This window comes from Erinaceus europaeus, chromosome 16 (genome assembly GCF_950295315.1).
Source record: "Erinaceus europaeus chromosome 16, mEriEur2.1, whole genome shotgun sequence".
Taxonomy (NCBI): domain Eukaryota; kingdom Metazoa; phylum Chordata; class Mammalia; order Eulipotyphla; family Erinaceidae; genus Erinaceus; species Erinaceus europaeus.
The window spans coordinates 7,613,841-7,633,262 of NC_080177.1; the positions used below are offsets into that span (position 1 = coordinate 7,613,841).

The following is a 19,422-nucleotide window of genomic DNA, read 5'->3' on the forward strand; positions in this document are numbered from 1 at the left end:
TACACAGACACACACAGACACAGACACACACACAGACACACACACACACACACACACACACACACACACATACATATTGGGCCTGGGCGGCTACATAGTGGTATCACACATGCATGCAACCTCAAGTCATCTCCTGCTGCTGCATTAAATATGTGTTTAGATATTGGGCTTCTGCTTGCTGCCTCATGAATTCAAGCCAACTTGATCTCTCTTGCTAGATAGTGAGATTCAGTCTCCAAGGAAAAATTGGATAGAGCTCCAACCTCAGAGGGAGACCAGAATAGCTCTCTGCATCCAATGTTTCTAACTAGCCTGCTTTCTCTCCAGCACACTCTCCCCCCCCCACCAATGTTATCTATTTATTTTTGTCCAGAAGAAATCCTCCATTAGAAGCTAATACATGTGAACATTTGCATATGGTCCTTGCAGCTAAGAGTGTGGCCCTCACCTGGGAGCGAGCATTTTTTAGGCCAGAAGAGAAGGCCCTTCTGCAAGAGGAGGCTGGAGCTGGCTCTCACCCTGACAGTGCAATAGTTCTCTTCCCACTTGCAATGTCCAGGGCTTTGGCGGGGGGGGGGGGGGGGGGGGGGCAGTGGCTGGTGTGAATGTATTCTGTATGGAGTTGTACATTTTAACTCTGTCCCCCATGAAGTGACTCGATGACTTTGCTTTGAAAGATTCTATTGGGCAGAGACAATATGTAACCCATTTTCAGTCTTGGGTTTTATACCCGGGGCTTGACAAAGTTGAAAAGCAGCATCACCAAGTGATACCAGTTTCACTGTGGTGGTGAGAATACATCATGCATTCCCAGCTTCACCCACGGCAATTCAAGCAAATCAGATAAGAAGCTTCCCATTCACACTAAGCAGAAAGAAAAGAAAAAAAGTATCTGACTCTTTCCAGGAAACAAAGAGCCTACTTTGGTTCCTTGGTCTCCATGCTCTCTGCTAAGGTACAAAGGAAGCTTCAGGGTGGAGGTTACGTGACTTGCCTGGCTTTCTGCTCTGCTGGCTGAATCAGGAGTCCTCTACTCCAAGTGCTCTGTGGCCTGACATCTGTGTAATGGACATTTGGGTACACACATCGCCCCCCCCCCCAGATTCCTTTGATTGGCAGATGACCTTGACTCCAGACCCATCCAGAGTCGTGCACTTAATCAGGGTTTGCTCCTTCATCCTCTGTTTAATGTCAGGTTGTTTTAGAAAGTGGGTTTGCTGCTTACACTGAACAGGCTTGGGGCTGGTGTCCCTACCTGCTGAAATGGTAAGAGATGGTTTCAGTAGATGGACAAGCCCTGGGTCAAATCACTATCAAGCTGAGTTGGGGTGCGGGGGCGGGGGGTGAGGTGATACAGGGGTCACTAGATTCCGCTGGATGTGGAAACTCCCCGTCTGGCTCACTTACCTTTTATTACTAACTTTTCAGCCACTTATGATATTGGACTTCCCCTTCTTCCCCCCCTCCCCTTAGAAAATTACTAATCACCTTCTTTCCCATCCCCATGTGTGTATTTCTTATCAGATAAGGGGCTGTGAAGGTCTGTCTTGGCACTTGGTGTTTGACTTAGTACATGACTATATGCTTCTGACCTGCCCAGGATGGCTGAATGCAGAGGCCTCTCTGCTCTCTGTGGTGAGGACTTTGGAGACAAATGTTCTCTTATTCATGCTCCAATCGAATTGAAGATGGAAGCTGAGACTGGAGAGTGCCATGTGTAAAACATGGTTATAACTAGTCTCTTCCTCCCAGTGGCTAAGCCGTAGTTTTCGTGGGCAACACCTGGTGGTTTGAAGAGAAAACACTGCTCCTTTAGGAGCTGGGTGGCAGTGCACCTGGTTGAGAGCATGTTTCTATGCACGAGGGCCCAGGTTTGAGCCCTCAGTACCCACCAACCAGGTGAAGTACTACTGAAAGTGTCTCTCTGTTTTGCTCCCTCTCTGTCTCCCCTTACCCTCTTGATTTACATAGCTGTCTCTATGTAAAAAAATAGAGATAACCTGCCAACACCCATGTCCAGCAGAGAAGCAATTACAGAAGCCAGACCTTCCACCTTCTGTACCCCATAATGATCCTGGGCTCTTTCCAAGTGGCAGCTTTACTGTGGCTTTGAAATTACTGCCTTTGCACAGACTGCTTGAGACAGTGCCTTCAAGACTTTTCCACTGATGCCTCTTGTGGCTTTTTATGTAAGATATTAATGGGACTACGATAGGCTATATCTCTGGGTAAAAGTACCCACACATAAGTGGCTCTGGGAAGTGAAAACCAGAATGCCTGGCTTTTGCTACAATATGACCATCTGAAGTTAAGGTAAAAGATAAATAAATAAATAAATAAATAAATAAATAAATAAATAAATAAATAAATAAATAGTGGTCCAGGAGGCACTGTGGCTAAGGCACCAGACTTTCAAGCATAAGGTCCTGAGTTCAGTCCCCGGCAGCACATGTACCAGAGTGATGTCTGGTTGTTTCTCTTCTCCTATCTTTCTCATTAATAATAAATAAAATCTTTCATAAATAAATCTGTTCTTTCTCCCCCTAAGAAAGTTGTAGACATCCCTGACTCCTGAGGATGATTGATGGCATGAAGGTTAGGGATTACCCATGAGACTCCATATTAGATTTTTCTAGAAGTTCCTGGGAATATCTGTGCTGTTTTTACCCATCATTAAGTCTGAGAGCTTGCCTTGCCCCCTACTCCATCCTGCTATTCCCTCATATCAAACCCTTCAAAACTGTGGACTAGGGAGGACTTCTTCCTACTGATTTGACAGATTTGTTCCTGGAGCATGCCACCAAGTCAAATGCATTTTGCCTTGTTTTCTGCAGAGTTTTGCCATGTCTGCTTTCCTACTTCCCTTTGAACCTCAAGGAACCAAAGCTATCCAGAGATTTAGACTAATTCTGTTTCTTGATGAACCTAGGAATAAGCATGGCTTTCCACGACATCAACAACAACAACCAACCAACCAACCAATCAAACAAACAAACAGCCTTCAGGTTATAAGGAAAATTCTGAGCTTGTCCTCACAGGCTCTGGAGCAGCAAGCAAAGGCTGAGTTTGAATCAGTTCTGTCACTTACCCCACAGGCAACCTGACTAAGTGGAGCTTCTGTCTCTTTGAACAGTGAAGTAGAGAAAATAATTCCACTTCTCTGCCCTCTTCCATCTTGTGTCAGATGAGTTGGTGCAGGTAAGGTGCTCAAGACTCGGGACTTCCCTTCCCTAATACAGTTTCTGAATTCTGCTTAAGATGTGCCTTCGGGAGTTGGGCGGTAGCACAGCAGGTTAAGCACAAGTGGCACAAAGCAAGGACCAGTGTAAGGATAGGATCCTAGTTTGAGCCCCCGGCTCCCCACCTGCAGGGGAGTCGCTTCACAGGCGGTGAAGCAGGTCTGCAGGTGTCTATCTTTCTCTCCCCCTCTCTGTCTTCCCCACCTCTCTCCATTTCTCTCTGTCCTATCCAACAATGACGGCATCAATAATAATTACAACAATACAACAACAAGGGCAACAAAAGGGAATAAATAAATAAATACTTAAAAAAGAAAATTTAAAACAAAAAAAAAGATCTGCCTTCATCATTTACTACTTCAGAACAAGGATGGAAGAAGTGAACGTGGAAAGAAACCCAGAACCTTTCTCTTTTTGACTGTAGACATCGTCTGTCCTTTCCCATTCTTGCCTCCCCCACTTCATTATCTTCATGGGGGACATGGTTTTGGTTTCCCCCATTGCCTGACGTCTCTTTCAGCTTCATCTTTTCCATAAACTGTGCAGCTTCTTAAGCCCTTCCATGTAAACAAATCCACACATCATATAATTTGGGCACCTGAAAATGTGTCGTGGCGCTAGGTGGTGGCACCCCTGGCAGAGTGCATGCGTCATATAGAGTGTACAAGGACCTGACTTTAAGCCCCTGGCTCCCACCTGCAAGGGAGAAGCTTCATGAATAGTGAAACAGTGCTGCAACTCTTTCTATCTAGCTCTATTTCTCCCTTTATATATATATTTTTACCTATTTATTATCAGATAGAGATAGAAATTGAAAGGTGAGAGGAGGTTGGAGAGGAGAAAAGGTAGAGAGATAGGTACTTGCAGCGCTGCTTCACCTCTCGTGAAGCTTTCCCCTACAAGTGGCTACCAGGGACTTGTGCCTGGGTCCTTGAACCTGTAATGTGTAAGCTTAACCAGGTATGTCACCACCTGGCCCCCAGTATCTTTCTCTGTCTCCAACTTCCCCCTCAATTTCTCTCTCTATTTTTTTTTCCTCCAGGATTATCACTGGGGCTTGGTGCCTGCACTACAAATCCACTGTACCTGTGGTCATTTTTTTTTTTTTTTGGATAAGACAGAGAGAAATTGAGAGAAGAGAGAGAGGAAAGTAGAAAGGGAGAGAAAAAGAGAGACAGATGCAGACCTGCTTCACCACTTGTGAGGTGACCCCCTGCAGGTGGTGAAGCCAGGGCTCAAACCAGGATCCTTGCACAGGTTCTTGTGCTTTGTGTTGTCTGCCCTTAACCTGGTGTGCCACCACCTGGACCCCTCCCTGTCAATTTCTCTGTCTCTATCATAAATAGATAAATAAATAATATAAATTTTAAATTATTAAGGTAATCAAGAAATGTGTCCTTAGTTACACCAGATCTATCCAGTAGATAGGAGAGACAGAAAGAACAATCTTGGGGGTGGGGAGCATAGTGTTTGTGCCGAGAGTCTCACATGCCTGAGTTTCCAAGGTCCCAGGTTCAATCTCCAACTACCATAAGCCAGAACAGAGAAGTATTCTGGTAAAATAAATAAATAAATAAAATTAATTAATTAATTAAGACAAATAAGTCTTCCCCGTGCTGAAGAAAGAGCTCAGTTGGATAGCATACTCCTTTGCCATGTGAGTGACCTCAGTTTGAGCCTGGTCTTTAGCACATTCATTGAAGGGAGCTTTGGTATTTTGGTGTCTTTCTCTCTCCCTCTCTCTCCTCTGTTTCCCCTTGTCTCTCTTTCTCTGTCTCTCCCTGCCTCTCTTCTTCTCTGTCACTATCTAAAATTAAAAAAAAGAAGAAATAAAAGAACAGGGACCTGGTGGTGGCACACCTGGTTGAACACACATGTTGCAATGCACAAGGACTTGGGTTCAAGTCCTCGGTCCTCACTTCCAGGGGGAAAGCTTCAGGAGTGGTGAAGCAGGGCTGCAGGTGTGTGTGTGTGTGTGTGTGTGTGTGTGTGTGTGTGTGTGTGTCTTCCCCTGCCCTCTCGATATCTGGCGCCTCTATCAAATAAATAAAAATATTTAACAGACATAAAAGAACACCCTTCCCTAGGCAGTGGTAAATCTACTTGATGGACTCTGCTATCCTCACCATGCCCCTGCCCCCAGCTGGCATTCCTGGTCTCTGGGCACTGATCACTGGTTCATGTGTCCTCTGCCTCTGTACCCCTGGGCTGCAAGACAGATATTTGAAGCCATTGTTGAACTTGATCTGCAGTGAAGTGGAGATCTCTGGCTAGGCCCTGATTACTCATTCTCCCACAGGCAAAGATCTGGAGATGTCATTTTGAGATTCTTCTTCTTCTAGCGTTTGCCCTTCTTCCGTAGCCAGTCAGCAGCGTCAGGTTGAAAGCTGTCAGGAGCTGCTTGTTGCTGGCTTTGAAAGTGACTGGGATCCATGTGGATTCAGTCGGCTAGGAAGGATCATCAGTTTCCCCAATGAATGGGTCCTCACGGGATGCACCACAGAAGGTCGATCCCATGCATCCCATTTTGAGATAATAAATGCAAACTCTGATATGCAATCTAGTTGAGGCAGAACCGGAGACCAACCAGCAAGGCTGTGAGCAGCAGGACGTACAGAAGAGTGCAAAGGCCAAGGCTGTCTCTGTTCCTCTCTCCTTCTCACGGCTGTGTGTCTCCTCTCCCTAGTGACATGTTTCCATTACTGGCCATAAAGCAACACACAGACGATCCCACTCCTGCAGCTGCCTCCCCTCTCCTTCTCCTGGAAGCCCCCTGATTCCCTGATCTGTTCTCAGACTGAGATTGACAATTTGTCCTGACCTCCTCACTCTCTTTCTCTCGACAGCCACTGAGAAAGGGAATTCACATCTCTGAACACCATTCTAGAAGCAGACCCCCACACAGTGTGCTCCTGATTTCGCTCCATCCTCACAGGGAGGTTATCATTATTTCCCTCTTCTAAAAAGAAAAAGCATAGTTTCCTAAAAATGAAGTGACTTGTCCAAGTCCAAGGGCTAGAAAACAGTAACCACTGGAGTTAACCCAGATCTACATAAGCCAAAGTCTAAATTCTCTAAGCTATGCAATCAAAATAAAAGACTTGATAGATTCTCCAGAGTCTTGTCAGTGCAATAAATCTGATTATTTCCTTTCTTTTTCTTTCTTTCTTTCTTTTTTTCTTCCTTCCTTCCTTCCTTCCTTCCTTCCTTCCTTCCTTCCGACAGGGAAGAGGAAGATAGGGAAAAAGAAAAGCCAGGTGGTGGCTCATCTGGCTCAGCATCCACATTACAGTACACAAGGACCCAGGTTCAAGCCCTTGGTCCCCACCTGCAAGGGGAAAGCTTCATGAGTGGTGAAGCAGGGCTGCAGATCTCTCTCTCTCTCCCTCTCTCTTTCCCTCTATATCTCCCACTCCTCTCTCAAGAGAGACATCTGCACTGCTTGACCACTTGGATACCTTCCTCCCTACAGGTGTGTGGGGGGTGGGGGCTGAACTGAGGTTCTTGTGAATAGTAATTTGTGTACTCAACTGGGTAAGCCACTGCCTGGCCCCCTTCAGAAAAGTGATTTAAAGATGGCCACCTCTTAATGGCTGTGGGAGGTGTTGCAAAGCAAGAGAGGGTGTTTTGGAAACTTGAGTTGCAGGAACAAGCCTCTGCGCATACTCTGGGCGCCAGAGTGATTCCTCCCCAGTTCTGTCTTTGGCTGTGAATGACAGAATTTATTTTATTTTTCTAAAGAAGAAGACTCAGCCTGAGGAAATACCATGCTTCCAGAAAATGCCAAACTGTTTAAAGAGCCTTTCTAAGGGTGGGGACGGTATGTGTGTGTGTGTGGGGGGGGAGTGGACTGGGGCAAGAGAAATACATTTTCTAAGATTTTCCGATACTAAAACCCATTTATGACTGTTGGGAAAAAAAAAAAAGAAAAAACACCTCTCTCTGGCAGAGGATTTAGCTCTCACTAATCCTTAAGTGACTTGTTTTGACAGAGCCTTCCAAGCAGATTTTCTTGGTAACTTTGGTGTGCTCTAAAGGAATAATTACTGATTTATCCTCCAGTACCTTGGTTTGGGGTGTGTGTGTGTGTGTGTGTGTGTGTGTGTGTGTGTGTGTGTCCATTTAATGTATGGCAATTAATGAATTTCATGTATATCTCCAAACAGCAAGAGAATCAGTTGGAATTCAGGAATGCTTGGAGTTGCGTGGAACCCCTCATCTTTTTTCTTGCCTCTGAGTATCAAGGACCTGGGTTTCACTTCTGTCATGTGACCTCAGCAGATTCTCTGACTCCAAGTGGCTAGGACTTCACTCCTACTTTTCTTTCTTTTTTTTAGGAAAAAAAAATTATGAGAGTCTGGTGGTTGTGCAGCAGGTTAAGCGCACATGGCGCAAAGTACAAGGACCGGCTTAAGGATGCCGGTTCAAGCCCCTGGCTCCCCACTTGCAGGGAAGTCACTTCACAGGCGGTGAAGCAGGTCTGCAGGTATCTATCTTTCTCTCCCCCTCTCTATCCTCCCCTCCTCTCTCCATTTCTCTCTGTCCTATCCAACAATAACTACAACAAGGCAACAAAAGGGAAAAATAAATTAATATTTTTTAAAAATTTAATAAAAAACTTTTATTAGTGATTTAATAATAAATAACAAGATTGTAAGATAACAGGGGTACAATTCCACACAGTTCCCACCACCAGAGTTCTATATCCCACCCCCTTCATTGGAAGCTTCCCTATTCTTTACCCCTCTCTGGGAGAATGGACCAGAATTCTTTATGGGGTGCAGAAGGTGTGAGTTCTGGCTTCTATAGTTGCTTCTTCGCTGAACATGGACATTCGGCAGGTTGATCCATACCTCCAGCCTTTCGCTATTTTTCCCTAGTGGGGTAGGGCTCTGGAGAGGTGAGGCTCCAGGACACATTGGTGAAGGGGATGGCATCATGGTAGTTAGTGTCTGCAGCTTGGTGGATGAAAGGTGGTAAGATATAAAGCAGGAACCCCAAAGATAGGAATAGAGTAGATAAAACTAGGGGTCTTTGTGTAGAAAGAAGCTAGGAAGTCTATATTAGGTATGTTCAATGTGGCCCTTGACTTAGTATACTTTTCTATTTCTATAGAAACATGCTTGAGGAAGGAGCCTGAGGACTCCCGGTGTTTGCTTTAGTTCAGTTGAACTGTATCATTTTCCTCCAGTCTGAAGGAGCTGGACTGACTTTTTTAAATTTATTATCTTTATGGGGGGCATAGAAACAGCCAGAAATCAAGAGAGAAGGGGGTGATATAAATGGAGAGAGACAGAGAGACACCTGCAGCACTGCTTCACTACTTGTGAAACTTTCCCTCTGCAGGTGGGGACTGGGGGCTCAAACCTGGGTCCTGGAATATTGTGTGAGGCGAACGTGATAACCACTACTCTACGGAAACAACTGATCCTGGAATATTGTAACATGTGCGCTCAACCAGGTGTGCCACCACCTGGCCCCTGGGCTGACTTTTAACAGGTTCTGCTCAAAGGGACCCAACAGAGGACAGGGCTTGTGTTTTTACTTCCTGCCCTGTCTGCTGTACTTGACGAGGGTCTTTTAACTTTCAACTAACATCCTGACTTGTAGGTGTCAAGAGATACCTGCATCACAGCTTTACCACCACTCATGAAATTTCTCCCCTGCATGTGGAGACTAAGTGCTTGAACCCAGGTCCTTGAACTATCTGAGGCCATTCTCGCTTGTAAACTGAAAGTCTCATCAGCATGTTTTACATTCCTAGCTATACTTATGATTGGGTGTTCTCTCTATATATATTTTCTTTCTTTCTTTCTTTCTTTCTTTCTTTCTTTCTTTCTTTCTTTCTTTCTCTTTCCTAAATTTAACAAACCAAACCAATAATGGATTACCATTTGGGTAGGGCAAGAGAGACTTCAGGGTTTTCATCAAAGTATACAGAACTCTGAGCAAGCATGAACATAACACATTTTAAATTATTCCCTAGCTGTCTCTGAAAGTCTCCTGCTTTAGTCCTCTTGTCAGGGAGGTGTCGTGCTAAGACATGGTGGCAGGAGAGGCTTTGTCAGTTTTATAGAAAGAGTTTTATAGAAAGAGTGAGCTTTCTTCAACGGAAGAGCTGTTCCTGTGGCCAGGTGGCCGGTGGAGATAGCTGGGGAGAGAGTGGGCACATGATGGCAGATCCGAGGAGAGAAGCATTATGGGAGGTGGGTGTGAGTCTCTGCAGTGGCTGCTTAGTGGAGTGACAGAGCTTCTGTGTACTTGAGAGAAGTGGATTAGGAATGCCTGAGGACTAGACTTTGGGGGTCCTGGTTCTGTCTTCACAAGTGTGTGACCTTGACAGGTCTGATGGTATCTCAGAGTTCTAGTTTTCTCGTTTGCTGGTGGCTCAGACTACAGCATTCAGGTTGCTGAATGGGAATAAAGTTGCCAGGGAAGAGGAGGTTCAGTGGGCTTTGGTGGAGAGACATAGGTGGTGGTGTGCGTTGTAGTGACATATTTTGAAGAAATGTGAAGTTGTCCTTCTAAAACATTTAAGAGTCTTTTGAACCAGCATGGCCTCAAAAAAAAAAAAAGAAAGAAAGAAAGAAAGGAAGGAAGAAAGAAAAGAAAAAAAGTGGCCTGTCACCAGGAGCAGTGGATTTACTGTATAGACACTGAATTTCAGTGATAACCCTGGTTGCCAAAAAAAAAAAAATTAAAATAAATTAAAATTTTTAAAAAGAAATGTTTTAAACATAAAATTATATTTTGTATACTTTTAAAAGGACTGGCTGGGAAGGACATTCACTGATGCGATCACATATGTGCTTGAAGGTCATAGGTTTATATCCCCAGTATCACATAAAATAAAATAAAATAAGGAAGGTTTTGCCAGGTAAACATGAAGGGCTCTTGCCATGTTAAGACTGATGACTCTGGGACTCCTGCCTTCTTCCTACCTGTAAGACCCCCCCCCCCCCGGGGGTCAGTCAATGCTCTAATAGCTCAGGAGGTCTGTCCCCTTCCCCCTGAGAGCCCTCTTTCTTACAAGGCTTCAAAAATACAGACAGAGCCAGTGAAATACTTCACTTGGATAGTGTGTTACTTTGTTGTGTGCGTGACCTGGGTTTGAGCCCTGCCCCAACTGCATTGAAGGAAGCTTTGGCACTGGACCTCTAACACTCTCCTTCTGCTCCTCTGTCTCTATCTAGCATGTTACAATCAAAGGAAGGAAATACATGGACACCCCTTTCCCTAAACACATCAGGGCACCTCATCTAATCCCATTCTCTCTTGCCTTCGTCCTCTGAGGAAGCTGGCAAAACAAACAAACAAATTAAAAAATCAGAGATGAGGCAGAGGATGTGGTTACCAACTGGTTTGGGCTTTCCTGGGGCAGGATAGGTTGGTAGTTAGGGAATGTCCTCTCCTCACCCTGAATTTAAGTCCAGGTTGGTCATCATCTTGTGGATCTGAACCCTTGGGTACCTGGCGAAGCAGGTCATTTGATACCAAGATAGGTCAAAGGGGCACATGTAGGTAATGGTTCTCTTCAACTTGGTTTTCCAGGCTGAAATTCAAAGGTCTGCTGACCCCTTTCAAGCTCAGTCCCCACCCCCCAGTAGAATTTACTGCAAGTATTGGACTATGAGCAAGCAAAAGTTTGATATAATGGTTCAGGGAATAAAAAAGAAAGAAAGAGAGAGAGAGAGAGAGGAAGAAAGAAAAGAAAAGAAAAAAAGAAAAAAAGAAAAAAAAAAAAGGAAAGGAAAGAAAAAAGAAAATGCATCATGGACGGAAAATGTCCAAACTGTATGTCAGTGGAAAAGCAACCGTCTTTTGCTGGCCTGGGATCCTGCCAACTTTCCTTCCGTTATTCCATGTCACCTCTTGAAATGGGAACCCACTGGAAAATTCCTTTCAGAAGAGTAAGATGGGGGGGCGGGGTGGGGGGAGTTTATCTCATGAAACCATCCCAAGGCTGTTTCTTCCTAGGGAAGGTTTCTGTTTCTGTGGGGTGAGGAGTGAAAGATTGAGGTTGGGGAAGTTGGCTTCAGCTTCCTCTCCCATTGTTCCCTGAAATGGAGGAGCTTGGGCCCTTTTGATTCCATAGTTGTGATGCTATCAGAAGCATCAGCTCAGATGTCTTCATCTGAACTTGGAAAACAGGCACTGATGGTGCCAACTGGAGGCACACAGAAATGCAGGGACTCCCTGAGAGGCTGAGGAGAAGAAAATATCCCCGCCAGTGAGATAGCTCACTGGGTAGTGCACCACTTTGTCATGTGTACACTTCAGGGGTCTAACCTGGTCCTCACTGCACTGAAGTAAGTTTTGTTGCTGTTCTCTCTCTCTCTCTCCCTCCCTCCCCCTCTCCCTCTCTCCCCCTCCCTCTCCCTCTCCTTCTCCCTCTCTCTCTCCCTCTCTCTCTCCCCTTCCCCCTCTCCCTCTCCCTCTCCCCTCCCTCTCCCTCTCTCTCCCCCTCTCCCTCTCTCTCTCCCCCTCCCTCTCCCTCTCTCTCTCCCTCTCTCTCCCCATCCCCCTCTCCCTCTCTCTCCCCCACTCCCTCTCTCTCTCCCCTCCCTCTCCCTCTCCCTCTCCCTCTCTCCTTCCCCCTCTCCCTCTCTCCCCCACTCCCTCTCTCTCTCCCCTCCCTCTCCCTCTCTCTCTCCCTCTCTCCTTCCCCCTCTCCCTCTCTCTCCCCATCCCCCTCTCCCTCTCTCTCCCCCTCCCTCTCCCTCTCTCTCTCCCCCTCCCTCTCCCTTTCTCTCTCCCCCTCCCTCTCCCTCTCTCTCTCTCCTCCCTCCCTCTCTCTCTCTCTCTCCCTCTCTCTCTCCCTCCCTCACTCTCTCTCCCTCTCCCCCCTCTCCCCCTCCACCTCTCCCCCTCCCTCTCCCCCTCCCCCTCTCCCCCTCCACCTCTCCCCCTCCCTCTCCCCCTCCCCCTCTCCCCCTCCCTCTCCCCCTCTCTCCCTCCCTCCCTCTTTCTCCCTCCCTCTCCCTCTCCTCCTTCCCCCTCCCCTCTTTCCCTCCTTCCTTCTCTCTCTCTCTTACCCCCATGATTGTTGCTGTGGCTTGGTGCCTGCACTATGAATCCACTACTCCTAGAGGACATTTTCTCCATCTTTATTTGGTAGAACAGAGGAAAAATTGAGAGAGGATGAGGAGATAGAGAGGAAGAGAGAAAGGTAGACACCTGCAGACCTGTTTCACCACTTGTGAAGCATCCCTGCTACAGGTGAGTAGCCTCCAGAAACTCGAACCCGGATCCTCGTCTGGGTCCTTCTTCTTAGTACTATGTGCACTTAACCGAGTGCACTACTGCCCAGTGCCCTATTCCTCCTTTCCTTTCTGGCTTCTCTCACTTCCCATGATTCCTTCCAGCTCTATCCAAGATGAGGAGAAAGTGAATTCATCACGTTTTTTGACTTGGTGGCAAGGGCAGAGTGAGTCCCATGATGGGTGGCGGGGCACATCTGGACAAGCAAAAGCAGAGAAAGACTAGATCTCTGGGGTCTTGGTGCCTAGGCTTGAGAGATGTGGTTTCATCCCCCATTCCTCTCAGTTTTCATCCACCTGCCCTTCTCCCAGGCCAACCCATGGCTGGTGGTTTCGAAGTCCCCGGTTGGTTGGTTTCTCTTCCTCTGACTCTCCTTGTCTGTTTCAAGCACACTCTGACTCTGTCTGGTGCCAGCCTTCTTCCTCCGGTGACCACTGTCTGTGTGACCTCCGAAGGTGCTGACCCCTCAGATTCTCAGCCCACTATGGCTTCTTCTTCCATCTTTGGAGCCTCTGGCCAGCCAGTTGCTTCACTTTGGATGAATATCTTATTCTTTGCTGCCTCCTTTTACACACACACACACACACACACACACACACACACACACACACACACACACATACCAGATCTGAGGCTTACATCAAGGGCACTTGGGTACGATTATATAATACCAGCTTCCTTCAGACAGAGGTTAAGCCGGTTACAGAAAGAAAAACGGACTCATTTGCAGGACCCTATCAGCTCGCCTATGGAATGAGAGGCTTTTGAGGCTCTAATGGGCTGGCAGCTGATTCCGACAGCAGAATCCAGGGCCCTTGATCTTCCCAAGACATCGCTCCCCATCCCCAACCCCCACTGTTTTGAACATGAGCTGTGGTGTGGGCCCTTCCCACGGAGAACTGTGAATCCTATTCAGCCAGCCTCCTTGTGATTTGGACATGAACAGGGGAGCTTTCTCTGTCTCCTTAATACCCTTTGAAAGCTCCCTCGCCCCACTGTTGGGCACTTCAGAGAGAGCACTGCATTAATATCTTCTGCTCTGGTTTCAACTTGGTATGGTTTTTGTGATCTTAAAATAGATGGAATTACCACCACCAGCATTGTTCTGCCTTGAACTCGAAGTCTCAAGAGCAAGTGCTCCTAAAAAAAAAAAAAAGTTAATCCTTTTCTTATTTGCAAGGATTCTGGGCTGCCATTTACTATATATATATATATGCTAAATTATTTATAATCCAGGATTATTACAATACGCAAAGACTCCAGTGCATAACATCCCTAGCTCGGCTAAAATGGCATCAGCAGAACAGGCCCTGGACTCCCCTTCCACATGTAGTCCCTCAAGTTTCACCCTCAATGGGCTTGTGAGCTCATGAGTCTGCTGCTCATGCTACTGGGGCAAAACAGCAGCTGTGATCTGTTGTGAATCCTCAGACTCCTTTTGTCTTCTTTGAGATTTACACCCTGAAAGTTGTGTTCCTTGACACCCTCACGTCTTCTCTTTCTTTCTCTCCTCTACCAGTGGAGGTCAACTCAGGGCTCCATGGCACCTTTTTCTCCCCTACTTCCTGCCATTGGGGGGTTATAATCTAGGGGATGAAGGCAGTGGTGGCCCAATGGAGCACACACATCACCTATGTGCAAGAGCCCAGGTTCGAGCCACCTATAGGCGGGATACTTCACGAGTGGTAAAGTAGGTCTGCAGGTGTCTATATATATATATATATATATATATATATATATATATATATATATATATATTATCTCTCTCCCTATTTTCCTGCCCCTCTCAATTTCTCTCTAGCCTATCAAACAAAAAAAAACAAACAAAAGAAAAACAGAAGAAAAAAAAAAGAAATGGGGGGAAATGGCCGTCAAGAGTGGTGTATTAGCATTTCAGGCACCAAGCCCAAATGATAACTCTAGTGGCAAGAATAAATGATCTAAGGGGATGTAGCCGGCTCCAAGCCAATGAGATAGATGCTTACAGACCCTCTGAGAAAGACTGTTTCCAGGCTCAGAATGAGGCCCCTGAAAGGCCGTTCCCAGGAAAGGTACCTTAGACATGTACTTCTATCTTTTTTTCTTTGTTGAGGGATTAATGGTTTATAGTCAACAGTGAAATACAGTGGCTGGTACATGTGTAACATTTCTCAGTTTTCCACATATCACTCTAACTCCCACCTAGTTCTCCTCTGCCATCATGCTCCAAGACCTGAACACCCCCCCCCACACACACACACACCAGGATCCTTTACTTTGAGACAAAATATCAGGAAGTGGCCTTTTTTTTTTAATTAACAAAATATATTTATTTATTTATTTTCTCTTTTTGTTGTCCTTGTTGTTATTATTATTATTGTTGTTATTGCTGTCACTGTTGTTGGATAGGACAGAGAGAAATGGAGAGAGGAGGGGAAGACAGAGAGGGGGAGAGAAAGACAGACACCTGCAGACCTGCTTCACTGCCTGTGAAGCGACTCCCCTGCAGGTGGGGAGCCGGGGGCTCGAACTGGGATCCTTCATCCAGTCCTTGAGCTTTGCAGCACCTGCACTTAACAGGCTGTGCTACCACCCGACTCCCTGTGGGCTTTTGTTTTTTTTTACCACAGATTTATTGTTGTTGTTCTTACAATTACTGTTGTCGGGCCAGGTGGTGGTGCACCCGGTTGAGCACACAGGTTACCAAGCACAAGGACCCAAGCTGAGTCCATGCTCCCCACATGCAGGTAGACGCTTCACAAGCAGTGGGTAAAGCAGGTCTGCAGGTCCCTCCCTGCCTCCCTCCTCTCTCTCTCTCTCTCTCTCTCTCTCTCTCAAATTTTCTCTAACTCTCTATCTCCCCCTCCTCTCTCAACAGTCAAATAAAATAGAAGGAAAAGAAAAAAATAATTTAAAAATATGGTCACCAGGAGTAGGGGGTTCATAGTGCCAGCACTGAGCCCCAGTAATAACCCTGGTGGCAATAAAAACCAATTTTTAAAATAACAGTTACTATTGTATAACACTCCGTCTTGTGCCAAAGAGAGTGGGGTTTGTGTATTTATTTATTTTAATTAATTTTTTAAATTTTTAAAAATTTTTCTTTATTGGGGTATTAATGTTTTATAGTCAACAGTAAATATAATAGTTTGTACATGCAAAACATTTCCCGGTTAGTTTTCCACATAGCAACACAACCCTCACTAGGTCCTCTGTTATCATGTGCCAGGACCTGAAACCTCCCCCTACCCCCCACCACAGAGTCTTTTCCTTTGGTGCAAGACACCAGCTCCAGTCCAAGTTCTGCTTAGTGTTTTCCCTTCTGATCTCGGTTTTCAATTTCTGCCTATGAGTGAGATCCTCCCATATTCATCCTTCTGTTCGACTTCTCTCACTTAACAGATTTCCTCAAGCTCCATCCAAGATGGGCTGAAAATGGTGAAATCACCATTTTTAAAAAAATATCTGAGTAGTATTTATTTATTTATTTACTTATTTATTTTATTGTTGATTGAATGGCAGGTTGCGAGATTATACAATTGCATTATCTCTATAGTTCTTTACCATACCAACTATCAAAGTTCTGTTCCTGATACCTTCCTGACAATCACCAGGGTAGTTCTCACAGTTTCTGGAGACAGATTGGGGGCATCTTCTTCTTTTCCTTTGCCTTCTCCTCCTCCTCTTTTTCTCTCTCTCCCTCCCTCCCCCTCTTCTTTGTATGTTTTCAAGTTTCTGCATTTTAATTTTGTTGTCCACATGCACACAAAGCCACCTCTTCACTTACTTCCCTAGGCACAGTCATCTCCACTGCATCTGTTTTGTCCTGAAGACCGCCACTATGTCATTTTCTTTAATTGCAAAGTACTGTTTGATGGAGAGTATATCCCATCACTTCTTTATCCAGTTGTCTGCTGATGGGCATGTGGGTTGCTGCCATATTTTTGGCCATTGGTAAAAGTGCAGCTCTGAACATTGGGGTGCATATGGCCCTTTGAATTAGTGTTTGCATATCCTTTGGATAAACTCAGAGTGGCGTTGCTGGATCTTAACACATTTCCATTTTCATTTGTTTAAGGGAGAGTAAGCTATTTTAAAAGCCCCTTCCCTACCTTCTGCCTGTTCAGATGCCAAACTACCAGGAGCATACTGACATGAAGAAAGAAATAGATGTTCCTGGAATGACATCAAATATACATGAGGACATCCTTTTCTTGAGATTTCTAGTGAAATAATTCACTTGGATAGAGTGCTGCTTTGCCCTGTGCATAACCCAGGTGCTGTGGTCTCTCTCCCTCTCCCCTCTCCCCTCTCCCCTCTCCCCTCTCCCCTCTCCCTCTCCCTCTCCCCTCTCCCTTCTCCCCTCTCTCCTCTCCCCTCTCCCTTCTCCCCTCTCTCCTCTACCCTCTCCCCCTCCCTCTCCCTTTCCCTCTCCCTCTCCCTCTCCCTCTTCTCTCTCCCTTCTCCCTCTCCCTCCACCTCTCCCTCCTCTCCCTCTCCCCTCTCCCCTCTCCCTCTTCCCTCTCCCTCTCCCCTCTCCCCTCTCCCTCTCCCTCTCCCTCTCTCCCCTCTCCCTTCTCCCCTCTCTCTTCTCCCCTCTCCCCTCTCCCCCTCCCTCTCCCTCTCCCTCTCCCTCTTCTCTCTCCCTTCTCCCTCTCCCTCCTCCTCTCCCTCCTCTCCCTCTCCCTCCTCTCCCTCTCCCTCTCCCTCCTCCTCTCACTCTCCCTGCTCCCTCTCCCTCTTCCTCTCCCTCTCCCCTCTCCCTTCTCCCTTTCCCCCCTCCTCTCCCTTTCTCTCCTCTTCCTCTCCCTTCTCCCTCTCCTTCCCTTTCCCTCTCTGCCTCTATTAAAAGATAATAATAATGAAAGAAATCCTTTTCTCAACCCCGTCTCGTGCCCAGGCTCCTTTGCCGTTGTCTTCCCTTCCTCCTTATGCTTCTGCTACTGTCTGTGAAACACAGAGCCCTTCCATTTGCTCAACTTGGGTTTCATCCTAGTCAGGGTCCCTAATAGTGCTGACACTTGTGAAATTCCCATAAAAACCCAGTTTGTCTCCTTTTCGTCAGGAACCAGCCAAGCAGCAGAGTGACAGTGTGACAGTCAGAGTAGAAACAGGCAAATGTCTTCACAGCTGACCAAATAACTATCTCTTGAGCAGAAGGGGTTGGAGGTATCTGCTCAGCTCCACATCTCTGTTCAGAGATCACAGATGTCAGAAAAACACTGGAAACTTTTTTTTCCTTTCTAATTACAGCTGATGTGCACTCTCTTTCTCCGCTGGGGGAAAAAGGAAAGCTGACAAAGAAGTTGGTGACTTTCTTCTGACTTGTTTTGGTCTTCATTTCTGGTCCGTCGGTCAGTCTCTCTCTCTCTCTTTCCAGAACACTGCTCAACTCTGGCTTGTGGTGGTGAGGGTGATTGAACCTGGGACCTTGGAATTTCAGGCATGAAAGACTCTTTGCATAACCGTTATGCTCTCTACCCCCACCCCTATGGTCTTCCTTTCTAATAACCCTATGGAGAATGAAATAAAAGCTCCCAGGAGAGGCTTTCTTAGAGTCTAGGAGAGAGAGAAAGAGAGAGAGGAGGGGAGAGAGGTGTGTCAGTGGTCAATAATGTCTTTTTGGGATGTTGGGTTTCAATGAGATGACCCTGCGGCTACAGACAGACTATGACCCACATAGTCAAAGACAGCCACCTCTCTAGATTCAAAGGAGGTCTCGAAACTTTACATCAGGCTCAACCTGATGCTGTTGACTGGCTACGGAAGAAGGGCAAACGCTAGAAGAAGAAGAATGAGATGACACACCTAGGTTCTTCAGGGTCTGTGCAAATAGTAGAGTTCTGGGTGGTGAAACCACATCTCTCAAGCCTGGGCACCAAAACTCCCTGAGATCTAGTCTCTGTTTTCGCTTGTCCAGATGTGCCCCATTGCCCATCATGGAACTCCTTCAGTTCCATACCTCAGATGCTTCACAGGTGTGTGAAATTATGTCAGACACAATTCTGCTTCTCTGTGGTAGCTATGAAATAAATTTAAGGCAAAAGCTAGGTGGAGACATATATTATTTTAGTAATGTCTTTGGTTCATCTTTAAGGGTTTTTCAAAAAAAAATTTTTTATAGAAGTGAACCTTTTTAAAATATTTATTTATTTATTCCCTTTTGTTGCCCTTGCTGTTTTATTGTTGTAGTCATTATTGATGTCATTGTTGTTGGATAGGACAGAGAGAAATGGAGAGAGGAGGGGAAGACAGAGAGGGGGAGAGAAATACAGACACCTGCAGACCTGCTTCACAGCCTGGGAAGCGACTCCCCTGCAGGTGGAGAGTCGGTGGCTCGAACCGAGATCCTTCTGCCAGTCCTTGTGCTTTGTGCCACCTGCGCTTAACCTGCTGCGCTACCGCCCGACTCTCCCCCCCAAATATTTTCATTGGACAGAGACAGAGAGAAATTAAGAGAGGCAAGGGAAATAGAGAGGGAGAGAGACAGAGAGAAACCTGAAGTCCTCTTCACCACCTGCGATGCTCATAGAGCTTTCCCCTTATAGGTGGGGACCAGGGGGTGTGCCACCATCACCTGGCCCCTCATCTGTATGGTTTTAATCCTTTCATTATCTTGATAATTGCTTCTCAAAGAGTTACTTTTTTTTTCCACTCCTGTAGCCCCACTCCTTGAATGGAGATAAAGCCATATTTATTGGCCAATCCACTGTGTTGTGACACCATGCAGGAGGAGGTCAAGTTCATGGTTCTAGCTGGGTGGCCTTTGGTGGCTGACTTATTATTTATTTATTTATTTTGCCTTGAGCGTTATCACTGGGGCTTGGTGCCTGCACTACAAATTCATTGCTCCTGGAGGCCATTTTTCCCATTTTGTTGCCCTTGTTACCCTTGTTGTTATTGTTATTGTTGTTGTCATTGCTGCTGTTGTTGTTGGATAGGA

The 19,422-nt window shown here is 46.1% G+C and overlaps 1 protein-coding gene across 2 annotated transcripts in view; it reads left to right on the top strand.

Annotated features, from left to right (window-relative positions):
* Window positions 1-19,422, top strand: part of RORA (RAR related orphan receptor A) — a 933,557-nt gene that overhangs the window by 347,272 nt on the left and 566,863 nt on the right. The gene's annotated exons all lie outside the window — the stretch shown is intronic.